This window comes from Vicugna pacos, chromosome 25 (genome assembly GCF_048564905.1).
Source record: "Vicugna pacos chromosome 25, VicPac4, whole genome shotgun sequence".
Taxonomy (NCBI): Eukaryota; Metazoa; Chordata; class Mammalia; order Artiodactyla; family Camelidae; genus Vicugna; species Vicugna pacos.
The window spans coordinates 1973952-1986747 of NC_133011.1; the positions used below are offsets into that span (position 1 = coordinate 1973952).

Genomic DNA, 12796 nt, shown 5'->3' on the forward strand with positions numbered 1-12796 from the left:
AAAACTCTGAGTCCAGTGTATAAATAGGTGATCAATTTTAAATAGCATTATTCTATTCCTAAAGAAAGATTTCCTCTAGCACCCAGCATGATCTCAAAATCATTCACAATATGTAGAACCAGGACTCTTTTGATAACTGCCTGGCTTGATGTCAGGGGCAGGAAATACATGATGAACCTAGGTCAATGTGTGCCATAAAGCAAGGGAGCAGTCAAAAATTAATGCCTCCACACAAAAGCTACTAAGACTGATACGTGAATTTGGCAAGGAGCAGGATACAAGACTAACATACAGAAATCAGTTGCATTTCTTTATACTAACAATAAAATATCAGAAAAGGAAAGTAAAATTTTAAATTCTCTTTCAAAATCACATCAAAAACAAAAACAAAACTCAGGAATAAATCTGACCAAGGAGGTGAAAGACTTATACGTGGAGAACTACAAAACACTGACTAAGGCAATTAAAGATGATTTAAAGAAACAGAAAGATATCCCATGCTCTTGGATTGGAAGAATTGATATTGTTAATATGGCCATACAACCCAAAGCAATCTACAGATTTAATGTAACCCCTATGAAATTACCCAGGACATTTTCCACAGAACTAGAACAATTGATCCCAAATTGTATATGGACTCCCAAAAGACCCAGAATGGCCAAAGCAATACTGAAGCTGAAGGAATAACCCTCCCAGACTTCAGACAATACTACAGGGCTACAGTAATCAAAACAGTGTCGTACTGGCCTAAAAACACACAGATGGATCAACAGAACAGAATAGAGAGCCTAGAAATAAACCCACATACCTACAGTCAATTACTAAGGAGGCAAGAATATACAATGGAGAAAAGACAGTCTCTTCAGCAAGTGGTGTTAGGAAAATTGGACAGCAGCATGCAGATCAGTGAAGTTAGCCCTAGGACACCTCCTCACATCATACACAAAAATAAACTCAAAATGGCTGAATGACTTAAATATAAGACAGGACACCACAAAAAACTCCTAGAAGAAGACATAGGTAAAACATTCTGACATAAATTGTAACAATGTTTTCCTAGGTCAGTCTCCTAAAGCAATAGAAATAAAAGCCAAAAAAACCCAACAGAACCTAATTAAACTTACAAGCTTTTGCACAACAAAGGAAACGATAAACAAAACAAAAAGACAACCTATAGAATGGGAGAAAATATCTGCAAATGATTCAACTGACATGGGCTTAATTTACAGAACATATAAACAGCTCATATGACTTAATAACAAACAAACAAAAAAACCCAAACAACCCAATCCAAAATTGGGCAGAAGACCTAAATAAGCATTTCTCCAATGAAGACATACAAATGGCCAACAAGCACATGAAAATGCTCAGCATCGCTAACTGTCACAGAAATGCAGATCAAAAGTACACTGCGGTATCACCTGACACCAGCCAGAATGGCCATCGTTGAAAAGTTTACAAATGACAGATGCTGGAGAGGGTGTGGAGAAAAGGGGACCCTCCTACACTGTCGGTGGGAGTGTAGATTGGTGCAGCCACTATGGAGGACAATACAGAGGTTCCTTAAAACACTGAAAATAGACCTACCATGTGATCCAGAAATCCCACTCCTGGGCACATATCCAGAGAAAAATAAAATTCTAAAAGATATACGCACCCCAATGTTCACAGCAGCACTATTTACGATAGCCAAGATATGGAAACAACCCAACTGTCCATCAACAGATGACTGGATAAGGAAGATGTAAATATATATATACACACACACACACACACAAAATGGAACACTACTCAGCAACACAAAAAGAATAAAAAAGTGCCACCTGCAGCAATACAGATGGATCCAAAGATTGTCATTCTAAGTGAAATGGGCCGGAAAGAGAAAAAAAAATGCCGTATGACATCATTCATATGAGGAATCTAAAAAATAATAACTAATAATAAGGCCACAAATGGACTAATTATCATTTTGATTTTTTGAATATGTGTAAGCACATCTGACTGTCCTCTATGATTGGATTACCACATTGTTGATTCTTACTTTGTAGTTGGCTTTATTCCTTTGCTAACTATGTAAGTTTGTAAATCTAACCTCTTAACGATGATGAATAGTACAAATACGTAAACTAAAAAATAGTGCAGTATACTGTATATATGTATCTACGTGCAATATAATGTGTATGTGTACTTGAACTGTACTAATTCTACCTAATAAAACTGGAAAAGGAGGGGGGGGGGAAACAGACATACAGATCAGTGGAACAGAATAGAGCCCAGAATTAAACCCACAAACTTTTGGTCAATTAATCTTTGACAAAGGAGGCAAGAACACACAGTGAGTAAAGACAGTCTCTTCAGCAAAAGATGTAGCAAAAATTGAACAGCTGCATATAAATCAATGAAGTCAGAATACTCCCTCAGACCATTCACAGAAATAGATTCGAGGTGGTTTAAAGACTTAAACGTGCAGACAAGACACTGTAAATCTCTTAAAAGAAAACAGGTAAGACATTACCTGACGTAACCTCTCAGCCATGTTCTCCTAGGGCAGTCTACCCAAGCAAAAGAAATAAAAGCAAAAGTAAAGAAACAAACAGGACCTAACTGAACTTACAAGCTTTTGCACAGCAAAGGAAACCATAAGCAAAACAAAATGACAACCTACGGAATGGGAGAAAATATCTGTAAGTGATTCGACTGACAAAGGCTTAATTTCCAGAAAATATTAAAAGTTCATAAAACCTAATAACAAAAAACAAACAGTTCAATCCAAAAATGGGCAGAAAACCTAAACAATCATTTCTCCAATGAAGACTACAAATGGCCAATAGGCACATGAAAAAATGCTCAATATCACTAATTATCAGAAAAATGCAAATCAAAACTACAAAACCCCAGTCAGAATGGCCGTCACTCAAATGTTCATGAACGATAAATGCTGGAGAGGCTGTGGATAAAAGGGTACCCTCTTATACTGCTGGTGGGAATGTAGTTTGGTGTAGCCATTATGGAAAACAGTATGGAAATTCCTCAAAAAACTAAAAATAGACTTACCCTATAACCCAGCAATCCCACTTCTGGGTGTATATTCAGAGGGAACTCCAATGCAAAAAAGATAACCTACACCCCAGTATACATAGCACCACTATATAGATTTGCTACAACATGGAAGCAACCGAAATGAAGCAATAGATGATAAAGAAGTTCTGGTATATTTATACAATGGAATACTACTCTGCCATAGAAAGGATAAAACAATGCAATTTGCAGCAATATGGAAGAACCTAGACCATCATTCTTAGTGAAGTGAGCCAGAAAGAGAAAAACGCCACATATCACTGATATGTGCCGTCTTAAACAAGAAAGAAAACATTCTGAGCTCATCTACAAAAGAGAGAAAGATTCAGACTTTGTAAACAATCTTACAGTTACAAGGGGAAGGGGGTGGGAAGGGATAAATTTGGGAGATTGAGATTTACAAATGTTAGCCACTATACTAATTTTCTTTTTTAAACTTTCTTCTGTATAGCACAGAAACCTATGTTCAATACCTGGTAATAACCTAAAATGGAAAACTCGCTACAGCCACCAACTGAGGAAGCAAGAGAAAAAAAGGAGATAGTTATCCTGGGCTAGAGCCCAGTCCTGGGAAAGTGCTTGCCCACCGCCGCTGAGGCCGCCCTCTGACTGCACTGCGTCCTTCTCCCGGGAGCAGGCTGACATGAAGACATGCTTCCCATGTGAATTTCAAGCAGCGAAGGCCGCCCCAGGACAGACCCCTGGGGAGATGAGAGCAAGTCCATCCCCCACAACCGGGGTGCAGCACCCCTCCCCGCCGCCACCCGATAACCGCACCACGCCTGCCTCCCAGGAACCCACTGACCTGGAAACAAGTGTCCTGCGAACCTGGGGCAGTGGCGAGGAGAGAAGCGCTGCTCCTGACGAACTGATCGATTTGCCCTCATCTCCCCCGCGGCATGGCCTAGGAATGGCCTCTGCTGCCCCAGCCACGTCCCCAGGTCAGCCTGCTCCTGGGAGGCGGGCGCGGTGTGGTTGGAGGCAGCGGCGGCAGCAGCAGCGGCAGCAGCAGGTTTAGGGATCCGCCTCTGCGAGCCTGTGGATTGCTTCAAACTTCCCCGCGGCCTGTCCTGGCCTTGACCTCTGCTGCCCCAGGTCTGCGGGACTCAAGTTTCAGGTCAGCCTGCTCCTGGAAGGCGGGCGCTGTGCTGGCAGGGGGTGGCGGCAGGATTGGGGCTGCCCTGTGTTAGCGCGGGGATTTGCTCCCCTTTCCCGCTGTTGCTGCTGCAGTCCCCGCACACTGACCGCACCACGCCCGCCTCCCAGAAGCAGGCTCATCTGTAACCTGTGTCCTGCGAATCTGGGCAGCAGAAAGTGCCCCCAGGTCACCACGCAGGTGAGATGGGAGCAAATTCACAGGCTCCCAAGAGTAGACCCCTCTCCCCTCCGCTGCCAATGCCGCCACTACCGCCAATTCCGCCGCCCCCCGCACCCTGACAGCACTGCACCTGCCTCCTGGGAGCAGGCCATGGCCTGAGGACCAGTCGGTGTTTCCTGGCCGTCTGGTGCCCTCCCATCTCCTGGGACAGCACCCGCTTTCCCCCGGGTATAAGCGGCAACGAAGAGGCGGCGTTCACGGACTACTAATGTGGTGGGGAGTGGGCACCACGAACCACGCGATGGCCCCCGACCCACCTCAATGTCCTAACGGGTCGCGAGGCCCGGGCCTCACCCACGCACCGCTACCCGTGACCCTCTCCAACTGCGCAGCCCGGGCTTCATTCGCCGGCTCCCGACCTGCGCGCTCTCACCAGCGCCCCCTTACCCGCTCGGCGGCGACGGCGGCAAGCGGCCGCCCAGACACCAGGCCGCGTTCCTCCTTTGGGAGCTGGTCCAGGAGCGCTCAGCTCCCCCCGGCTTTCACACGCTCCGAGCGGGTCCTGGTCGGCGAGTCTGTGAGTCCGCGCGCGTGCGCGCTCCTCCTCCTCCCGCCCGCAGCACGGACACTCAGGCTGAACTCCCAATGCTGGGGACGTGGGGACTGATGCCAGGCTGGTGGGGCAGGGCCTGGCGGTGGGGTGGGCAGGCCCACCCCCTTACCCGTCCCACCGGGTCTCCATCCCTTAACATCCCCATCCGGTCACCCACTGGTCCTGGCACCCAACCAGAAGCACGACTGGCCTCGGGCCAGGCCACACCCCCTAGCCCCACACCCTCTAGCCCGACTCCCCCTGCTCGCCTTCCTTCCCAACCCCATTACTGTCCCCCACCCCCAGCCAAGCCCTCAAGTCTCCCACCGGACCCCCAAGATGCGGCTCCCCCTCACACCGAGGTCCCCGCCCCCACACTCCATCACGCTAGCTAATAACCTATGGCTTCCACACAAGCTCACCCCCCCATGCCTCACTGCAGGACCCCTAACATCCCGAGATGGCCCCACTCACCCCTCAGTGGGGTCAATTCCACTCTGAGCGGCCCCTCACCCCGCCCCCCCTCACCGTGGGATCCCCCCTCACTCCCAGTGCACCCCTACCCCAGCTGACCCCCCCCATCACCCCGTATGCCCGGGGTGGAAGTCTGGGCTCTGGTCTCCATGGAGACTACCACCAGCAGAGAATCCCGCCTAGTGTGCCGCTGAGCACCTAGTGTTGCAGGCTACAGGGTGCGGAGGGTGGGGCTGGAGGCGGTCCCAATACCTGCCCCTGCACCCTGACCCCTGCTCTTTGCTCTGTGCCTCCTCTGAGCCAGCGGGTCAGGGTGGTCCCAGGGTGGCCATGGTTCATTGATGGCCCTGATGGTGATTGGGACCCTTAGGGCAGAGGCATTGGGCACGTGGCCCTGCGGGGGGTGGGGGAGTGGGGGCGGGGGGAGGGTGCAGCTGAGCCTGGGGACAGACAGCAGGCGGGTAGGCTATGTGCATGGCCTGGGCTCAGCCCAGGTGAGTTAAGGGACCCTGTTCATTCATGCCAGGGAAGAGGGATGGGAGCTCCAAAAGTGTCCAAGCCAAGGCTAAAGAGCAAAGCAGGCAGCTGCACTGGCTAGGCCACCTTGGAACCCTCCACAACGCTGGTCTTTGCATATGGAGAGACTGACAATTGACCCGCCAATGAGACGTCGCCTCCCCCTTCCCCCATATAGTTTACAGGCAATTTAAGGGACTTTGATAGGTAATTATAATCACTGTTAATTGTTACTTTCTTTGCGGGAGATCAGGTCCACAGTCATGGTGAACCTGGCAGGGTTTCTGCCTGGGGCAGAGGAGGACCCGCTCAGAAACATCCTCTTACTTCTCACCAAAAAGCTTTGTAGTAAAAAAGAAAAAATCTGACTCTGTATTAGATCTGTTCCTTTTATTTTAACACTGTGTTGTTTTCTAGGCTGTCTTGCCAGCTCTGCACCTTGTGTAAAACAACGTTGCCTTTGGCCTGAAATTCACAGGAGAGCCTATTCTTAAGGCTCTGACCTTTAAGAATATGAACACTTTTGCACTCCTATAAAGATAGCAAGTTGCAAAATAGAAAATAACCTTTGTTTTGTTGGAGGTTTTACAGGGGCATGGTGACCTGACCCACGTGGACAGCTGCAAAGGATTCCAAGAACATAAGAAGTCCTACACCAAGAAGTTTGCAACAACCAACCACATCCCCTCCCCCTTTTACTAGAAAAGGAGCCTGAATTCTGACTTGGGGAAGATGGTTCTCCAGGACATTAGTCTACCATTAACTTGGTCTGCAGCTGTCCATGTTGGTCAGGTCATGCTGGCCCTGTAGAACCTCTAACAAAATAAATGTTATTTTCTATTCTGCAAATTGTCTTTATGTTAGTGCAAAAGTGTTAACATCCTTAAAGGTCAGAGCCTTGAGAACAGGCTCTCTCCTGTCTATTTCAGGCTAAAGGCAACATTGTTTTACAGTGCAGAGCTGGCAGGACTAAGCCTAGAAAACAGGGCAGTGTTTAAGCCAAACAAGCATATCTAATATGCAGTCAGATTTCTTGTTTTCTATTACAGTATATTCTATTTTTATGGTTTAAGTTTACAATAATAAAATTTAGCCTCCTCCCATTTTAAATTGTGCAGTTCAGGAGCATTAAGTGCACTCACAATGCTGTGAGACCAACACCACTGTCTGGTTTAAGACTATTTCCTTCCTCAAAGTAAAAGCTTGTATCCAAAGCTCAGGGCACGTCCTCCCTCCCCCAGCCTGTGGCAAACCCTAATCCCCTTTCTCTCTCTCTCTTCACCTACCCTGGAGGTTCCCTATCAATGAAATCATATAAAAGGTGGCTTTTTGTGTCTGCCCCTATATCTTAAGCGGGGACTGGAAATTATTTTTTACATGAATTCGCACTTCTGTATTTTGAGAGGAAAATCCAGATGGATTAAAGATGAGATACACAAAATGAAGCCCTTTTAGTAACTATAGTATCTATGTGCATAATCTCGGAGTAGGCACCACTGTTCTAAGTGTGAAGCCATAGCCAGAAGGGAGATGTTTAGCTCTTCCTGTGGCAAAACAAAACCAAACAAAACCAAAAAATGACCAAAGGCCAAGCAAGAAAGACAGCTGAAAAGACAAACCACAACCTGGAAAAAGCATTCCTCATGAGCCAAGGTCAGAAAAAGGTTTCACATCCCTATGGTCCAAAAACCTCTTGAAATCCAGTGTTCTAAACAGAAACAAAACACATAAAGGCAGTTCTAATGAGAGGCAATGCAGGTGGCCAGTGTGTGCCCCAGGTTTGCAGAACTCACATCTTTAGATCAGACTGCTAGATGGAGTCCTGTGCGGTTTGATCAGGGAGCAGCGAAGACTACAGTGGTAGCAGCTGCGGTGGCGGGAGAAGCGGGGCTGCCCTGCGTCAGCTGATGGATTTGCTCCTGTCTTCCCTGTGGCCTGGCCTGGGGTTGACCTCTGCTGCCCCAGGTTGGGGAACACACATGTCCCAATCAGCCTGCTCCTAGGAAGAGGGCATGTGACAGTGGAGGCGGGGTACAGGGGCCACCTGACCGCTGCCAGCTGACCCCACCGCATCTGCCTCCAGTAAGCAAACTGAGTGGGAAATGTTTGTGCTGCCACCTGGAGCAGCAAAGGCCACCCTCAGGCCAGGCATAGGGGAGTCAGGGGAGCCTGGGGCAAATCTACCAGCTCCCCCAGGGCAGCTCCCTTCCCCCCACTTCCATGGCCACCGCCCCCTGACCACAGTGTGCCCAATTCAAGTGGCCTGACTCCAAAGTCCCAGCTTTGCTTGGTCCATGGTGTCAGGTGTTTTGGGTAGTATGGCCATCTTAACAATATGGTGTATATACATACATATACAGAGACACACACACACACACACACACACAGTGGAATACTGCTAAGCCATAAAAAAGAAAAAAGATAATGCCATTTGCAGCAACATGCATGGATCTGAAAGTTGCCATACTAAGTAAGCTGCCATACTAAGTAAGCCAGAAAGAGAAAGAAAAATACCATAAAATATCACTTGTATGTGGAATCTAAAAAAATGACAAAAATGAATTTATTTACAAAACAGACAGACTCATAGAAATAGAAAAGAAACTTATGGTTACCAGGGGTGAAAGGGGGTGGGAAGGAATAAATTGGGAGTTTGAGATTTGCAGCTTCTAAATACTATATATAAAATAGATAAGCAACAAGGTCCTATGGTACAGCACAGGGAACTACATTCAGTACCTTGTAATAACCTATAATGAAAAAGAATATGGAAAGGAATACACACACACACACAACTGAATCACTATGCTGTACACTAGAAATCAACACAACATTGTAAACCAACTATACCTCAATTTAAAACAACCTCAGGAACATCACTTATAAGACTGGGGGGAGGGGCACCAAGTAGAGATTTGAGGTTAAGTAAATACATAACAGACTAAAAAACTTACATTTCTTAATAATTTAAAAAGTGATCCAAATTTAATGAGCAGAGGATTTGAATAGCTATTTCACAAAAGCAGATATATAAATGACTATCAAGCACGTGAATAGTCAACATCATGAGTTGCAAGGGAAATGCAAATTAGAACCACAGTGAGACACTATGAAACATCCAGATTAAGATGACTGAAATTAAAGACTGAAAAGACTAAATGCTAATATGTAATTGCCATACTTTGCTGGTGGGAATGCAGAATGCTACAGCCACTTGGCAAACACTTTGGCACTTTGTTATAGGGCTAAACATACACTTATCTTATAACCCAGATATTCAACTTCTAAATATTTACTTACAAAAAAATGAAAACATAGGAATGTAAATATATATAAAGCCTACTACCACCTGGTTGTACCCACTTTGGGTTGAAGAAGAAGTGGCCCAATGTTAGAATATGTATGATTCAGAGATAGTGACAAACAGCCTAGATTTTTGGCCACAGGCCAAAATATGGTCAAACGGTCAGAGATCTGGAAAACCAAAAACTGGAAAATTAAGTACAATGAGGTTTAAGGTAGAAGCATATGGATAGACATGGGAGTGGGAACAAAGTGTGTACATCTCTGTATCATATGTCAGCACCCACCAGAGAAGAGACACTAACCAACCAGATAGACAAAATGACTTGGACAGCTGACGTCAGACATTGACTACATGGTCCTGCCATCCTGGAAGGGCCAGAGTTTGTCCTACCACAACACATACTCCAGGAACTGGTTTGCCTTTCCTGCCTGCAGGACCCCATCCAGAAACACCATCTGAGAGCTAACACTGGTCCACCAGCAATAGGGTTCCACACAGACCAGGAGTCCCCTTCACAGTGAATCTGCCAGTCTTTTAAGGCTAGGGGATCCACTGTTTGTAGCCTATCCTTCCTCATCCACAAGTAACTGGAAAAAGAAAACAGGCTCTCTGAGCACAGCGTGACCTGAGGCTTTTTAAACTTCCAAGTACATATGTATTGGCAGGCACCTACATACCACGTTTACGTCATCAATCATCAATTCCTGAGGCAGGCAAGCTTCAAATTCTTCAAGCTTGCACGAGAGCACTCGCCTAGTTTAGAGTTTTTATACCTGTCACCCACCTCTCTGAATAGACTCTGCTCTTCCGATCACTAACATATACTATTTTGACCCCTTAAAATCACCTTAAAATCTGAAATTAGTTCCGATCTAATAAGTGGAAGTCAACGTCAAACATGGGCAACTCTTCAGGAGACAAAGCCATATATTTTTTCCCATTTGGCATTTTATGAGAAGTGTTTTGGAAATGTTAAACGACAGACATTAATCCTTGACCGTCCACAAAGTATGATCAATAACCTTTCAGACACTTTCATCACTGAGAGGAAGGAAATCACAAAATGTACTTGGAAGAATTAAGTGGCCAATTAAAACGTTGCCCAGAAAGCAGAGAGCCAAGTCAGGAGTAAGGTGCCACTCGGGCATCTTGTTCCTAACGTGGCTCTCTTACTGCACAATATCCATCAGAACACGTATACATTTTCCAACTTCTCAGTCCCCAAAATACAAGTGAGTTGTTATTTTTACCATCAGCTTGCTAAGTGTGATGCACCAAAGTTAACTATTTGAAATGCAAAGCGCAATGACAGACACACAGAATCGGATGACAGGGCTACAGCTCATACCGTGGATGTCTGCATGAAGTAGTCGTAGTCATCCCTGCCATCAGCAAGGACGTCCTTGGTGAGTCTTGCGGAATGGCTTGTGCTGCAATCTGGCTTTGTCCTCCTGAGCAGAAATCTGAAATGTACAGAGGACCAGGGATGAGCGACCCTGGGCTTTGGGCTATCTCAAACACACATACACTATTAACTCAGCAGAGTGGCTGTCAGCTCTGCTGAGCTCCCAAGAGGGCATCTGGCAATATCCAGAATGTTTTTGATTGTCACACTCAGGTAGGAGACAATGGTGTCTAGTGTGTGGAGGCCAGGGATCCTGTGAACAAAACTTCAATGCACAAGGCAGACTCTTACAACTAATAATTATTTGTTTGAGGGTAATAGGGCTGAAGTTGAGAAATTCAGATTGAGTGTAAGGAAGGATGCTAAAATAACTGCCCTTCTTATTCTATTTAGGAACTCTTTAAGTTTCAACCAATAATGTACAAATAAGCATCTTAAAAACCGACCCTTGGGAGAAAATACAAATTCTATGTCTCATAGGGAGTTAATATCCAGAATGCATAAAGAATTCCTGCAACAAAAAAGTAAATAACTCAATCAAAAGACAGGCAAAGAACTTAATAGATATCTAACACTGATTCACAAGTGACCAATGAGTATATGAAAAGATCTCAACCTAATCATCAGAGAAATGCAAATCAAAACCACAATGAAGTATCACCTCACACCCGTTAGAATGGCAGCTGTCAGAAAACCAGAAAGTAATATGGTTGACAAGAATGTGGAGAAATCGGGACCCTTGAGCAGTGTTGAGGAGACTGAAATGGTGCAACTGCTAGGGAAAGCAACATGAAAGTTCCTCAAAAATTCAAACAGACAACTCCAGCAACCCCACTTCTAGGTATGTAACCAGAAGAATCAGAAGTGGGGTCGTGGAAAGATACTTGCACAACCATGTTCATAATAGTGCTGTTCACAATAGCCAAGAGGTGGAATCACCCTAAATGTCCATCAATGGATGAATGGACAAAAAAATGTGGTGAATATACATACAATGGAATATTACTCAGCCTTAAAAAGGAAGGGAATTCTGACACCTGCTACAACACACATGAACCTTGAGGACACTGCTACATGAGACAAGTCAGTCACAAAAAGACAAATACTGTGTGATTCCATGTACAGATATCTAAAGCAGTCAAATTCATAGAAACAAAAAGTAAAATGATTACTGGGGGTATTGGGGGAGGTGGTAGAAGAAGAAAGTAGTTTCATGGGTGTAGAGTTTCAGTTCTGCAAAACGAAAAAGTTCTAGAGATTCGTTTTACCACAATGTGAATATACTTAGCACTATTAAACTGTACATTTAAAAATGGTTAAGATGGTAAATTCTACTTTTTTAAACACAATAAAAAAATTCATTAAAAAAGTAACATGATAGATTGTCACTGATAACACACTGGATGGCAAACAGGCTGCTTTACTGTTTTCTGTGGAATCCTTTGTCCAGAAAGGAGGCGGAAGAGGAAGAAGGAACTGAACTTGGAAATCTCTCACGCACTGTTATACTCTGCTGTGACCCCGCATGACAACCATATATTTAAAATCATTTTGCTCATATCAGAGACCTTTGTTTCAGATGAGAGGGCTTTTCCTGAGTGTCACCTTTGTGGTTGTTAAGCTGGTTTTGCAGCTTCTTTGTCTTTGTTCACTCGATCTGGCACCAGATGGCCGTGAGCTGTCTTCATGAGGACCTCAAAGTCCGAATCTGCGTCATAATCCTTCAAATTGTTCTTGGGCCCAAAGAGGCCGGCACCTGGGATGCCACCCACCACAGTCTTGGAGAAGACCTCTGCGCACTCAACGGGCATGCTCAGGCGGTAGAACATGATGTCCGTGCTGCTGTTCTGGGAGCCGAAACACTTCTGAGTGACCTTTAAACACGGGGAGCTATCTATGGTGCCATCTATCCTGGTCACCTAGCAAATGAAGATGCCATCGTTCAAATCTAATCACTGTTGATTCTTGACTCTGAAACCCCTAACATGCATCACCTCTTGAAGAACCCAAACATGGTCCACCCGTGGCACAATTTCGTAAATGAGATCATTAAGCATAAGGATTACTGTGTTACAGATATACTCAAGAGTTTCTGCTTCTAACTCA

At 45.3% G+C, this 12796-nt stretch overlaps 1 protein-coding gene across 5 annotated transcripts in view; it reads right to left on the reverse strand.

The window, feature by feature from the left end:
• LOC107035297 (ankyrin repeat domain-containing protein 26-like) overlaps positions 1-12796 on the reverse strand; it is a 124194-nt gene that overhangs the window by 89214 nt on the left and 22184 nt on the right. For 3 of the 5 annotated variants that reach the window (XM_072949433.1, XM_072949429.1, XM_072949430.1), the window contains exon 5: positions 10634-10748. The gene's annotated coding sequence lies outside the window, so the exon portion shown is untranslated. Of the gene's footprint in view, positions 1-10633; positions 10749-12258; positions 12610-12796 lie in introns of all 5 variants that reach the window. The other 2 variants (XM_072949431.1, XM_072949432.1) reach the window with 1 other exon arrangement.